Below are 16098 nucleotides of genomic sequence, written 5' to 3'. Positions count from 1 at the left end.
TTCATTGACGACAAAAGTATGCCTCTCAAAAAAATTATCTCTCAATTTAAGCTTTGAGCTCTGGCACCCCTACAAATCTCCACTTCCCTCTGCGAAGGGTCTTTCTATTTACTTTATGCAAATTTTATTTTTATTCGAGTCTCCATCTTCTCTTATAAAGCACCAACTAGGGGCACTATGATCATACTTGAGCATTGGATGTAGCTAATATCCGAGTGTGTCTCATGAATGGATCCATGATTGAGCATGATGGGCTAGGGATAGCTTATTTTAGGGTTGATATTTTGAAAGACATGGTTGCTTGTTGATATGCTTGAGTATTTAAGTTATCATGTCAAAACTAGACTATTGCTTTGTTCAATATAAAACACCAAATGTCCATGCTACAAAAGAAAAAAATACGTGATGAACATGTTAGCTAGGGCTGGACCAAAAGCTCGTAGCTCGCGAGCTTAATGAGCGCTCGATAGTTTGGCTCGTTAAGCTCATAGCTCGCTTCTTAATGAACAGAGCCAATCATTGATTTTAGCTCGTTAATCTTAACGAGTTTAACGAGCGAGCTAACGAGTTTCACGAGTAGCTCGTTAAGCTCGTTTGTAACAACACAATACATATTTTTATCTTACGTGACAAACTTTTTGTAGCACCTCAACCCATCTATTTATCTAATCGACATATGAGGCAACAAACTACTTCATTTCTTTTTATAGTCACCATATTTCATCTTGAAAACCATACCTAGACATTTAACATGTATATGGTAACACATTATAATCTGTTAACAAGCGCTCGCGAGCGCTCACGAGCTTAACGAGCTTCAAACGAGCCGAGCCGAGCAGAGTTTTCTGCTCGTTAATCTTAACGAGCTTAACGAGCCGAGCCTTAACAAACGCGAGCTTAATGAGTACGAGCTTAACGAGCCGAGCTGCTCGTTAGTCCACCCCTAATGTTAGCCAGCATTCCACATAAAAACTTCTGTTTTTATCATTTACCTACTCGAGGATGAGCAGGAATTAAGCTTGGGGATGCTGATACGTCTCCAATGCATCTATAATTTTTGATTGTTCCATGCTGTTATATTATCATTCTTGGATGTTTTACAATCATTTATAGCAACTTTATATCATTTTTTGGGACTAACCTACGAACATAGTGCCTAGTGCCAGTTGTTGTTTTTTTGCTTGTTTTTACTTCGTAGAATATCAGTCACAAACGGAGTCCAAACACAGCAAACTTGTTTTGAAGCTAATTTAGCAACATCAAATCAAATTAGCTAATAGCTAGTTATATTAAACGGTGAACCAGAGTGTGTGCCTTGGAACTAAGCTTACCGGAGTAGAAAACACAGAACACACGGACCTGTGACTATAAAATTCAAAAGGCCGCCGGGCAGGAGAGGCGAGAAAGATAAGCGAAAGAATGGAGGAGATGCTCTTGTGTTCAATATGGCGGCAGAAGAGATGATAGCAAACAAAAAAGAGTTGGAGTTCGAGAAAAAGCAAGAGAAGGAATGAAGGTGGTTTAACGTCAAGGCATTAAGGGCACTCAACTTGGCAAGGCAGGGTCCTGTTTACCCCAGATCTCTCGGGCCGCTCCCGCGGGTGGCTCAGGAGAGCAAAATCGAGCCCGCCGCCGGGAGGCCACCCACCAAAGTTGCTCCCCTCACCGCCACCAGTGTACGCAGCAGGGCAAAGCCCGTGAAATGTAGGCGGCAGCGGGGCTGTCGGTCACTTCCGCACAAGATCGAGCAGCGCACGGGCGTCCTGATCTGGCAGGGACTGGAGCTCGGCAAGGCAAGGTGCACGGAGGAGTGCGAGTGGGGCACGTTCGCGAGGTGCTTGCACCATGGCGCGCTACAGGAGTGGGGCCACGCGGATCTAGCTTGGGCGCATGGGGATGACTCGGGGCTGTGCGGATCTGGCACTGTCACTGGTGCGCGAGGCAGAGTGGAGGTGCGGGGCTGCGCGCGTGGCCTGCTGCTGCAGCGAGCGTCCTTCGCGACGGTGTGGCGAATCCGGCTAGCTGATAGCCTAGAGTGCAGCGGATGGCTGCAAATCCGGCAAGCATGCTGGGGCTCATTTTGGGGAGGTGACGGCGCGCGGTTGCAGACGGGCCGACCAGATCTGGGCCTATCCAAGGCGGAGGCTAATTGCGGCGCGTAGTGGGAGAGGTCCGAGGCTGTGGCTGTGGTAGTTGCGGGCGGGCCGACCATGACCTGTACTTGTCGGCCTTGGCCGGCACCCGGGAGGGGCACTGCCGGCTGGTGGTGGTGCTCGGTTGTTACTTGATGGAGCAGGGAGGTTCTGTCTGCGGTTGGATGCGGGGTGTAGGACCCGATCTGGTCTCTGCAGGCCCGTCGTCAAGGAGGCTAGCTGGTGGCCTTACACAACGATGGCATGCTCGCTGGGTGAGGGATGTGCGCGGTCCAGTGAAGGTATGGGTTGACCTCGGCCTACTGCGTGGGAGTGGCTGCACCGGGTGAAAGCCTGGCCGGTGCTGGCCGGCCGGCGGCGACGGTGCCCATGGGCGTCGCTATCCTCCTTGGAGGCGTCGCCGGGATTCTTCACGACCTATACTCCCGGATCAAGTTCTTGAAGGAAATATGCCCTAGAGGCCATAATAAAGTTATTATTTATATTTACTTATATTATGATAAATGTTTATTATTCATGCTAGAATTGTATTAACTGGAAACTTAGTACATGTGTGAATACATAGACAAACAGTATGTCCCTAGTGTGCCTCTACTAGACTAGCTCGTTAATCAAAGATGGTTAAGTTTCCTCACCATAGACATGTGTTGTCATTTGATGAACGGGATCACACCATTAGAGAATGATGTGATGGAAAAGACCCATCCATTAGCTTAGCATAATGATCGTTTAGTTTTATTGCTATTGCTTTCTTCATGACTTATACATGTTCCTCTGACTATGAGATTATGCAACTCCCGAATACCGTAGGAACACCTTGTTTGATATCAAACGTCACAATGTAACTGGGTGATTATAAAGATACTCTACAGGTGTCTCTGACGGTGTTTGTTGAGTTGGCATAGATCGAGATTAGGATTTGTCACTCCGTGTATCGGAGAGGTATCTCTAGGCCCTCTCGGTAATGCACATCATTATAATCCTTGCAAGCAATGTGACTAATGAGTTAGTTATGGGATGATGCATTACAGAACAAGTAAAGAGACTTGCCGGTAACGAGATTGAACTAGGTATGTGGATACCGACGATCGAATCTCGGGCAAGTAACATACCAATGACAAAGGGAATGATGTATATTGTTATGCGGTTTGACCAATAAAGATCTTCGTAGAATATGTAGGAGCCAATATGAGCATCCAGGTTCCGCTATTGGTTATTGACCAAAGATGTGTCTCGGTCATGTCTACATAGTTATCGAACCCGTAGGGTCTGCACGCTTAACGTTCGATGACGATTTGTATTATGAGTTATGTGATTTGATGACCGAAGTTTGTTCGGAGTCCCGGATGAGATCACGGACATGACGAGGAGTCTCTAAATGGTTGAGAGGTAAAGATTCATATATTAGAAGGTTGCATTCGGACACCGGAATGGTTTCGGGAAGTTTTGGATAAGTTTCGGAGTACCGGGGGTTACCGGAACCCCCCGGGTAGTGAATGGGCCATCATGGGCCTTAACGGAGGAGAGAGGGCCAGCCAAGGAGGTGGTGCCCTCCTTTCCAATCCGAATTGGACAAGGGGTGGGGTGATAACCCACAAGTATAGGGGATCAATTGTAGCTCTTTTCGATAAGTAAGAGTGTTGAACCCAACGAGGAGCAGAAGGAAATGACAAGTGGTTTTCAGTAAGGTATTGTTTGCAACTGTTGAAATTGTAAGTGGCGAGTAGTTTGATAGCAAGATAATTTGTAACGAGCAAGTAACGATAATAGTAACAAGTATGCAGCAAGGTAGCCCAATCCTTTTGAGGCAAAGGACAGGCCAAAATGGTCTCTTATAATAAGCAAAGCGTTCTTGAGGGTACACGGGAATTTCATTTAGTCACTTCCATTATGTTGGTTCGATTTGTGTTCGCTACTTTGATAATTTGATATGTGGGTGGATCGGTGCTTAGCTGCTGTTTTTACTTGAACAGACCTCCTACTTATGATTAACCCTCCCGCAAGCATTCGCAACTACGAGAAAAGTATTAAGAATAAATTCTAACTACAACATTAAACTTTTGGATCCAATCAGTCCCTTACGAAATAGCGCATAAACTAGGGTTTAAGCTTCTGTCACTCTCGTAACACACCATCTAATTGCTACTCCACAATGCATTCCCTTAGGCCCAAATATGGTGAAGTGTCATGTAGTCGACGTTGACACAACACCACTAAGGGAATCACAACATACATACTATCAAAATATCAAACACACATCAAGTTCACATGATTACTTGCAACACGATTTCTCCCGTGACCTCAAGAACAAAAGTAACTACTCACAAATGATAAACATGTTCATGATCAGAGGAGTATTAAATAGCATAATGGATCTGAACATATAATCTCCCACCAAATAAACCATATAGTAATCAACTACAAGATGTAATCAACACTACTAGTCGCCCACAAGTACCAATCTATAGTTCCGGTAACAAGATTGAACACAAGAGATGAACTAGGGTTTGGGAGAGTTGTTAGTGAGGTTGATGACGATGATTTCCCCCTCCGGGAGGGAAGTTCCCCCGGCGGAATCGCTCCGACGGAGGGCAAAAGTGCTCCTGCCCAAGTTCCGCCTTGAGGCGGCGGTGCTCCGTCCGAAAAGTCTTCTCTTTATTTTTTCTAGGTCAAAATGACTCATATACCAAAAGATGGGCACCGGAGATGGGCCGAGGAGGCCACAACCCACTAGGGCACGCCTGGGGGGCCTGGCGCGCCCAGGTGGGTTGTGCCCACCTGGTGGCTCCCCTCTGGTGTTCATTGGCTCCAGTATTTCTTAAAAAATCCATAAAAAATCTATGTGAAGTTTCAGATTATTTGGAGTTGTGCAGAATAGGTGGCCTGGCATAGCTTTTCCAGGTCCAGATTTCCAGCTGCCGGAATTCTCCCTCTTGGCGTGTTCCTTGCAAATTTTGAGAGAAAAGGCATTAGAATTACTCAAAAAAGCATTATTATGGATAAAAACATTATAAATAACAGTAAGAAAACATGATGCAAAATGGACGTATCATGGGGGCGGCGCCCCCTTTCCCTCTCCAACTCCTTCTCTCTTTCCCCCTTTGCCACTCCAGAAAAGGAAAAAAAATGAGAGGGGAATCCTACTAGGATTAGGGAGTCCTAGTAGGACTCCCCATATTTGGCGCGCCCCTAGGGGGCCGGCCTCCTCTTCTCCCCCTTTATATATGGAGGCGGGGGGCACCCCAAAGTCACAACAGACATCTCTTAGCTGTGTGCGGTGCCCCCCTCCACTGTTTACCACCTCGGTCATATCGTCATAGTGCTTAGGCAAAGCCCTGCATCGGTAACTTCATCATCACTATCGCCACACCGTCGTGCTGACGGAACTCTCCCTCGTCCTCAACTGGATCAAGAGCTTGAGGGACGTCATCGTGTTGAACGTGTGCTGAACACGGACGTGCCGTACGTTCAGTGCTAGGATCGGTTGAATCGTGAAGACGTTCGACTACATCAACCGCGTTACTAAAGCTTCTGCTTTCGGTCAACGAGGGTACGTGGATAGATCTTGCGTGATCGTAGGATTTTTTTGAAATACCGCTTTCCCCAATAGTGGCATCCGAGCCAGGTCTATGCGTAGAAGTTATATGCATGAGTAGAATACAAAGAGTTGTGGGTGATAATAGTCATAATGCTTACCACCAAAGTCTTACTTTGATTCAGCGGTATTGTTGGATGAAGCGGCCCAGACCGACATTACATGACCGTGTGCATGAGACTGGTTCTACCGACGAGCTTCGCACTTTAGGTGGCTGGCGGGTGTCTGTTTCTCCAACTTTAGTTGAATCGAGTTTGACTATGGCCGGTCCTTGTTGAAGGTTAAAACAACACACTTGACGAAAAATCGTATTGGTTTTGATGCGTAGGTAAGAATGGTTCTTGCTAGAAGCCTGTAGCAGCCATGTAAAACTTGCAACAACAAAGTAGAGGACGTCTAACTTGTTTTTGCAGGGCATGTTGTGATGTGATATGGTTAAGACGTGATGAGATATAAATTGTTGTATGAGATGATCATGTTTGTAAAAGTTATCGGCAACTAGCAGGAGCCATAGGGTTGCTGCTTTATTGTATGACATGCAATCGCCATGTAATTGCTTTACTTTATCACTGAGCGGTAGCGATAGTCATGGAAGCAATAGTTGGCGAGACGACAACGATGCTACGATGGAGATCAAGGTGTCAAGACGGTGATGATGGAGATCATGACGGTGCATTGGAGATGGAGATCAAAGGCACAAGATGATGATGGCCATATCATGTCACTTATATTGATTGCATGTGATGTTTATCCTTTATGCATCTTATTTTGCTTAGTACATCGGTAGCGTTATAAGATGATCTCTCACAAAATTTCAAGGTATAAGTGTTCTCCCTGAGTATGCACCGTTGCCACAGTTCGTCGTGCCGAGACACCACATGATGATCGGGTGTGATAAGCTCTACGTTCACATACAACGGGTGCAAGCCAGTTTTGCACGTGCAGAATACTTGGGTTAAACTTGACGAGCCTAGCATATGTAGATATGGCCTCGGAACACTGAGACCGAAAGGTCGAGCGTGAATCATATAGTAGATATGATCAACATAGTGATGTTCACCATTGAAAAATACTCCATCTCACGTGATGATCGGACATGGTTTAGTTGATATGGATCACGTGATCATTTAGATGACTAGAGGGATGTCTATCTAAGTGGGAGTTCTTAAGTAATATGATTAATTGAACTTTAATTCATCATGAACTTAGTACCTGATAGTATTTGCATGTCGATGTTATTGTAGATCAATTGCCCGTGCTACCGTTCCCTTGAATTTTAATGGATTCCTAGAGAAAGCTAAGTTGAAAGATGATGGTAGCAACTACACGGGCTGGGTCCGTATCTTGAGGATTATCCTCATTGTTGCATAGAAGAATTACATCCTGGAAGCACCGCTAGGTGCAAGACCCGCTGCAGGAGCAACGTCGGACGTTGTGAACGTCTGGCAGAGCAAAGCTGATGACTACTCGATAGTTCAGTGTGCCATGCTTTACGGCTTAGAATTGGGACTTCAAAGACGTTTTGAACGTCATGGATCATATGAGATGTTCCAGGAGTTGAAGTTAATATTTCAAGCAAATGTTCAAATTGAGAGATATGAAGTCTCCAATAAGTTCTATAGCTGCAAGATGGAGGAGAATAGTTCTGTCAGTGAACATATACTCAAAATGTCTGGGTACCACAACCACTTGACTCAACTGGGAGTTAATCTTCTTAATGATAGTGTCATTGACAGAGTTCTTCATGTTGGGGAACGCAGTATTTCAAAAATTTCATCTACGATCACACAAGATCTATCTAGGAGACGCATAACAATGAGAGGGGAGAGTGTGTCTATGTACCCTCGTAAACTGAAAGCGGAAGCGTTTAGTAACATGGTTGATCTAGTCGAGCGTCTTCGCGATCCAACCGATCAAGTACCGAATGCACGACACCTTCATGATCTGCACACGTTCAGCTCGGTGACATCCATCGAACTCTTGATCCAGTTGATGCTGAGGAGAGTTTCGTCAGCACAACGGCGTGGTGATGGTGATGATGATGTTACCGACGCAGGGCTTCGCCTAAGCACTACGACGATATGACCAAGGTGTGTAACTGTGGAGGGGGGCACCACACATGGCTAAAAGATCAATTTGTGTGTCTATGGGGTGCCCCCTCCCACGTATATAAAGGGGGAGGGAGGAGGAGGCTGGCCAAGGGTGGCGCGCCCAAGGGGAGGAGTCCTACTCCAAGTAGGATTCACCCCCCTTTCCTACTTCCACAAGGAGAAGGGGGAAGGAGTAGATGAAGAGAAGGAAAGGAGGGCCGCCCCTAGCCCTAGTCCAATTCCGTTTGGGCTAGAGGGGAGGGGCGCACCACTCCTTGGCCTGCCTCCTCTCTTCCACCATTAGGCCCATGAGGCCCAATAACTTCCCGGGGGGGGGGGGTTCGGTAACCCCCGGTACTCCGAAACTCATCCGAAACGTCCCAAACCATTCCGGTGTCCGAATGTAACCTTCCAATATATGAATCTTCATGTCTCAACCATTTTGAGACTTCTTGTCACGTCCGTGATCTCATCCGAGACTGCAAACAACCTTCGGTCATCAAATCACATACACTCATAATACAAATCATCATCGAACGTTAAGCGTGCGGACCCTACGGGTTCAAGAACTATGTAGACTTGACGGAGACACATCTCCGGTCAATAACCAATAGCGTAACCTAGATGCTCATATTGGTTCCTACATATTCTACGAAGATCTTTATCGGTCAAACCGCATAACAACATACGTTGTTCCCTTTGTCATCGGTATGTTACTTGCCCAAGATTCGATCGTAGGTATCATCTTACCTTGTTCAATCTCGTCACCGGCAATTCTCTTTACTCGTTCCGTAATGCAACATCCTAGGACTAACTCATTAGTCACATTGCTTGCAAGGCTCATAGTGATGTGCATTATCGAGAGAGCCCAGAGATACCTCTCCGATACATGGAGTGACAAATCCTAATCTGGATCTATGGAAACTCAACAAACACCATCGGAGACACCTGTAGAGCATCTTTATAATCACCCAGTTACGTTGTGACGTTTGATAGCACACAAGGTGTTTCTCCAGTATTTGGGAGTTGCATAATCTCATAGTCATAGGAACATGTATAAGTCATCAAGAAAGCAATAGCAGAAAAACTAAACGATCATTATGCTAAGCTAATGGATGGGTCTTGTCCATCACATCATTCTCTAATGATGTGATCCCGTTCATCACATGACAACACATGTCTATGTCTAGGAAACTTAACCATCTTTGATTAACGAGCTAGTCAAGTAGAGGCATACTAGGGATACTCTGTTTGTCTATGTATTCACACATGTACTAAGTTCCCGGTTAATACAATTCTAGCATGAATAATAAACATTTATGATCATATAAGGAAATATAAATAACAACTTTATTATTGCATCTAGGGAACATTTCCGTCAGTCCCCCACTTGCACTAGAGTCAATAATCTAGATTACATAGTAATGATTCTAACACCCATGGAGTCTTGGTGTTGGTCATGTTTTGCTCGTGAGAGAGGCTTAGTCAACAGGTCTGCAACATTCAGATCCGTATGTATCTTGCAAATCTCTATGTCTCCCTCCTTGACTTGATCGCAGATGGAATTGAAGCGTCTCTAGATGTGCTTGGTTCTCTTGTGAAATCTGGATTCCTTTGCCAAGGGAATTGCACCAGTATTTTCACAAAAGATTTTCATTGGACCCGATGCACTACGTATTACATCTAGATCGGATATGAACTCCTTCATCCAGACTCCTTCATTTTCTGATTCTGAAGCAGCTATGTATTCCGCTTCACACGTAGATCCCGCCATGACACTCTACTTAGAACTGCACCAACTGACAGCTCCACCATTCAATAAAAATACATATCCGGTTTGTGACATAGAGTCATCCGGATCAGTGTCAAAGCTTGCATCGACATAACTGTCTATGACGAGCTCTTTGTCACCTCCATAAATGAGAAATATACCCTTAGTCCTTTTCAAGTATTTCAGGATGTTCTTGACCGCTGTCCAGTGATCCACTCCAGGATTACTTTGGTACCTTCCTTCTAAACTAATAGCAAGGCACACATCAGGTCTGGTACACAGCATTGCATACATGATAGAACCTATGGCTGAGGCATAGGGAATGACTTTCATTTTCTCTCTATCTTCTGCAGTGGTCGGGCATTGAGTCTGACTCAACTTCACACCTTGTAACATAGGCAAGAACCCTTTCTTTGACTGATCCATTTTGAACTTCTTCAAAACTTTATCAAGGTATGTGCTTTGTGAAAGTCCAATTAAGCGTCTTGATCTATCTCTATAGATCTTGATGCCCAATATATAAGCAGCTTCACCGAGGTCTTTCATTGAAAAATTCTTATTCAAGTATCCTTTTATGCTATTCAGAAATTCAGTATCATTTCTGATCAATAATATGTCATCCACATATAATACCAGAAATGCTACGGATCTCCCACTCACTTTCTTGTAAATACAGGCTTCTCCAAAAGTCTGTATAAAACCATATGCTTTGATCACACTATCAAAGCGTATATTCCAACTCCGAGAGGCTTGCACCAGTCCATAAATGGATCGCTGGAGCTTGCACAGTTTGTTAGCACCTTTTGAATCGACAAAACCTTCTGGTTGCATCATATACAACTCTTCTTTAAGATATCCATTAAGGAATGCAGTTTTGACATCCATTTGCCAAATTTCATAATCATAAAATGCAGCAATTGCTAACATGATTCAGATAGACTTAAGCATCGCTACGGGTGAGAAATCTCATTGTAGTCAACTCCTTGAACTTGTCGAAAACCTTTCACAACAAGTCGAGCTTTGTAGACAATAATATTACCGTCAACATCAGTCTTCTTCTTGAAGATCCATTTATTCTCTATGGCTTGCCGATCATCGGGCAAGTCAACCAAAGTCCATACTTTGTTCTTATACATGGATCCCATCTCAGATTGCATGGCCTCTAGCCATTTTGCGGAATCTGGCCTCATCTTCGCTTCCTCATAGTTCGTAGGTTCATCATGGTCAAGTAACATGACCTCTAGAACAGGATTACCGTACCACCCTAGTGCGGATCTTGCTCTGGTTGACCTATGAGGTTCGGTAGTAACTTGATCAGAAGTTTCATGATTATCATCATTAGCTTCCTCACTAATTGGTGTATGAATCACTGGAACTAGTTTCTATGATGGACTACTTTCCACTAAGGTAGAAGGTACAGTTACCTCATCAAGTTCCACTTTCCTCCTACTCACTTCTTTCGAGAGAAACTCCTTCTCTAGAAAGGATCCATTCTTAGCAATGAATATCTTGCCTTCGGATCTGTGATAGAAGGTGTACCCAACAGTCTCTTTGGGTATCCTATGAAGACACATTTCTTCGATTTAAGTTCAAGCTTATTAGGTTGAAGCTTTTTCACATAAGCATCGCAGCCCCAAACTTTAAGAAAAGACAACTTGGATTTCTTGCCAAACCACAGTTCATATGGTGTCGTCTCAAAGGATTTAGATGGTGCCCTATTTAACGTGAATGCAGTTGTCTCTAAAGCATAACCCCAAAACGATAGCAGTAAATTAGTAAGAGACATCATAGATCGCACCATATCTAATAAAGTGCGGTTATGACGTTCGGACACACCATTATGCTGTGGTGTTCCAGGTGGCGTGAGTTGCGATACTATTCCACATTGTTTCAAATGAAGACCAAACTCATAACTCAAATATTCACCTCCACCATCAGATTGTAGAAACTTAATCTTCTTGTTACGATGATTTTCCACTTCACTCTGGAATTCTTTGAACTTTTCAAATGTTTCAGACTTATGTTTCATCAAGTGGATATACCCATATCTAATAACGATACCCGCCACGAGCATCAGCACTCATCGGACCGCATACATCAGTATGTATTATTTCCAATAAGTCAGTTGCTCGCTCCATTATTCTGGAGAACGGAGTCTTAGTCATCTTGGCGATGAGGCATGGTTCGCAAGCATCAAGTGATTCATAATCAAGTGATCCCAAAAGCCCATCAGCATGGAGTTTTTTCACGCGCTTTACACCAATATGACCTAAATGGCAGTGCCACAAATAAGTTGCACTATCATTATTAAACTTGTATCTTTTGGCTTCAATACTATGAATATGTGTATCACTACTATCGAGATTCAATAAAAATAGACCATTCATCAAGGGTGCATGACCATAAAAGATTTACTCATATAAATAGAATAACCATTATTCTCTGATTTAAATGAATAACCGTCCCGCATCAAACAAGATCCAGATATAATGTTCATGCTTAGCGCTGGCACCAAATAACAATTATTCAGGTCTACAACTAATCCCGAAGGTAGATGTAGAGGTAGCATGCCTACCGCGATCACATCGACTTTGGAACCATTTCCCACGCGCATCGTCACCTCATCCTTAGCCAATCTTTGCTTAATGTGTAGCCCCTGTTTCGAGTTGCAAATATGAGAAACAGAACCAGTATCAAATACCCAGGCGCTACTGCGAGCATTAGTAATGTACACATCAATAACATGTATATCAAATATACCTTTCACTTTGCCATCCTTCTTATCCGCCAAATACTTGGGGCAGTTCCGCTTCGAGTGACCAGTCCCTTTGCAGTAGAAGCACTCAGTCTCAGGCTTAGGTCCAGACTTGGGCTTCTTCACTTGAGTAACAACTTGCTTGCCGTTCTTCTTGAAGTTCCCCTTCTTCCCTTTGCCCTTCTTCTTGAAACTAGTGGTCTTGTTGACCATCAACACTTGCTGATCCTTCTCGATTTCTACCTCTGCAACCTTTAGCATTGCGAAAAGCTCAGGAATTGTCTTATCCATCCCTTGCATATTATAGTTCATCATGAAGCTTTTGTATCTTGGTGGCAGTGATTGAAGAACTCTGTCAATGACACTATCATTAGGAAGATTAACTCCCAATTGAGTCAAGTGGTTGTGGTACCCAGACATTCTGAGTATATGTTCACTGACAGAACTATTCTCCTTCATCTTGCAGCTATAGAACTTATTGGAGACTTCATATCTCTCAATCCGGGCATTTGCTTGAAATATTAACTTCAACTCCTGGGACATCTCATATGCTCCATGATGTTCAAAACATCGTTGAAGTCCCGATTCTAAGCCATAAAGCATGGCACACTAAACTATCGAGTAGTCATCAGCTTTGCTCTGCCAGACGTTCATAACATCTGGAGTTGCTCCTGCAGCGGGCTTTGCACCTAGCGGTGCTTCCAGGACGTAATTCTTCTGTGCAGCAATGAGGATAATCCTCAAGTTACGGACCCATTCCGTGTAGTTGCTACCATCATCTTTCAACTAAGCTTTCTCTAGGAATGCATTAAAATTCAAAGGAACTGTAGCGCGGGCCATTTATAGACATGCAAAATACTATCAGGTACTAAGTTCATGATAAATTAAAGTTCAATTAATCATATTACTTAAGAACTCCCACTTAGATAGACATCCCTCTAGTCATCTAAATGATCACGTGATCCATATCAACTAAACCATGTCCGATCATCACGTGAGATGGAGTAGTTTTCAATGGTGAACATCACTATGTTGATCGTATCTACTATATGATTCACGCTCGACCTTTTGGTCTTAGTGGTCCGAGGCCATATTTGCATATGCTAGGCTCGTCAAGTTTAAACTGAGTATTCTGCTTGTGCAAAACTGGCTTGCACCCGTTGTATGTGAACGTAGAGATTATCACACCCGATCATCATGTGGTGTCTCGGCACGACGAACTGTGGCAACAGTGCATACTCATGGAGAACACTTATACCTTGAAATTTTGTGAGAGATCATCTTATAACGCTACCGACGTACTAAGCAAAATAAGATGCATAAAAGATAAACATCACATGCAATCAATATAAGTAATATGATATTGCCATCATCATCTTGTGCCTTTGATCTCCATCTCCAAAGCATCGTCATGATCACCATTGTGATCGGCTTCACACCTTGATCTCCATCGTAGCATCATTGTCGTCTCGCCAACTATTGCTTCTACGACTATCGCTGCCGCTTAGTGATAAAGTAAAGCAATTACATGGCGATTGCATTTCATACAATAAAGCGACAACCATATGGCTCCTGTCAGTTGCCGATAACTTTTACAAACATGATCATCTCATACAACAATTTATATATCATCACGTCTTGACCATATCACATCACAACATGCCCTGCAAAAACAAGTTAGACGTCCTCTACTTTGTTATTGCAAGTTTTACGTGGCTGCTACGGGCTACTAGTAAGAACCGTTCTTACCTACGCATCAAAAACCACAATGATTTTTCGTCAAGTTTGATGTTTCAACCTTCAACAAGGATCGGGCGTAGTCAATCTCGATTCAACTAAAGCTGGAGAAACAGACACCCACTAGCCACCTATGTGCGAAGCACGGCAGTAGAACTAGTCTCATGAACAAGGTCATGTAATGTCGGTCTGGGCCGCTTCATCCAACAATACCGCCGAATCAAAGTATGACATGCTGGTAAGTAGTATGACTATTATCGCCCACAACTCTTTCTGTTCTACTCGTGCATATAACATCTACGCATAGACCTGGCTCTGATACCACTGTTGGGGACGCGGTATTTCAAAATTTTCACCTACGATCACGCAAGATCTATCTAGGAGATGCATAGCAACGAGAGGGGATACTGTGTCTACGTACCCTCGTAGACCGAAAGCAGAAGTGTTTAGTAATGCGGTTGATGTACACTGGTGCGCGTCGGTCCTAAACGAACGGTTTAAAAGCCCTTTCCGCGACGGCATTTGGAACCATTGCCAAGTGAGTGTGGGCGATAGGGGGGTCCTTCCCACACGACCCAGAAACCGCTGGGGATAGGGCCCCTATAGTACACCTACTCGTTTATGCTCGCATTGCCATCACGGTTGGTATTCTATGGTGCTACATTTACAATGCGTGGCCCATCACAAATGGCTCACTATTATAGAATGTGTATGATGTGCGGCCCATCACAAATGGTTCATCGTTAAGAATATTAGCTAATTGTCGTACGAGTGTCGGACAGGATTACAAAATGTCGGACCATCGTAACATCGTCGTACACGACAACTATCGCACACACTATTCTATGGTGCAATGTTTACGATGCATACTTCATAAGAAACAGTTCATGGTTGCGAATCGTGTACGATAAGGCAACTAACACAAATGTTTAGTTTGCCCGCACCGTTTGTGATATTGTCTGACATCGCACACGCTTTGCAAACGGCAACTGTGTGCATGCTTGCACATGTTTCCTCTCTGTGAACTGTCTCGGATTATGGTGCATATTGCAAACATTTGTGCTTTACCAACCGTGTGTGCCATAACAACCTGGAGAGTGTAATTTCACCGTAATTTAATTGCTGCTTTTCCAAATTGTACCGGATTTAGATTTGAATTTGAATGTATGCTACAACTTTATTCATATCCATCAGGTTCAAACAACCAATGCATTATTCGATTCATAGGTACATATGTTCAAGAATTACATAAGAACCAAATAAAGAATGATGAATCACAGTTGTATACTTGTACTATTAAATACGGTAAAGAAAGAGGCAAAATATATTTTGTTTGCTGAACAAGGTGAAGCGGAATGCCCATATTGTGCCCTCCTCCATGCAGAAGGCACACACGACTCTAGTCCCACCCCTTGTGATGGTCGACTGCCCATCCTTCACGATCTTCATGAAAACATCTAGATAATCATCGTGTACTCGTAGAAAAACTTCAACCTTTGCATGCTCACCAATCATGTAGTTTGAGAGGTAATCTTGTGTAAACTGCATATTAGATGAATTATCTGCATATTAGATAATCATCGGTATGTGGTAATCCATTTGAAATCTCTAAAAAGAACAAATATTTAGGAACGGAGGGAGTATCTTATAACATCCAATATACTCACATATTAGATGAATTAACATCCTATATTATGGGCCGCAAGGAGTTTAGTTCGTTCTTAAAAATTATCTGCTGTTGTATCCACGGGTTACAGTTAGTCTGAGCTAGTTCGGGCTCAAATAGCCCTAAAGTATATCTAAACATGAGGGCTAGTTTGAGCTAGTTGCACCTATAACCCACCAAAAAAAACTAGTATCCAACCCAAGAGGTGCTAATTGGAGCTAGTTCTCCTAGTGCATTTATTGTCAATCTAACCCTGCCATCCAAACAAATCTTTGGATGGAGTTAGTTCAGGGTTAGTAATGAGCTAGAAACTAACTCTAACCTCTAGCTA

At 43.6% G+C, this 16098-nt stretch overlaps 1 pseudogene; it reads left to right on the top strand.

Moving 5' to 3' along the window:
- The first annotated feature begins 1845 nt into the window (after window positions 1–1845).
- LOC125537219 lies at window positions 1846–2595 on the top strand (annotated as a pseudogene).
- The last annotated feature ends 13503 nt before the right edge of the window (window positions 2596–16098 follow it).

Source organism: Triticum urartu, chromosome 2 (genome assembly GCF_003073215.2).
Source record: "Triticum urartu cultivar G1812 chromosome 2, Tu2.1, whole genome shotgun sequence".
Lineage (NCBI taxonomy): Eukaryota > Viridiplantae > Streptophyta > Magnoliopsida > Poales > Poaceae > Triticum > Triticum urartu.
This window is presented reverse-complemented; position numbering and strand designations above follow the sequence as displayed.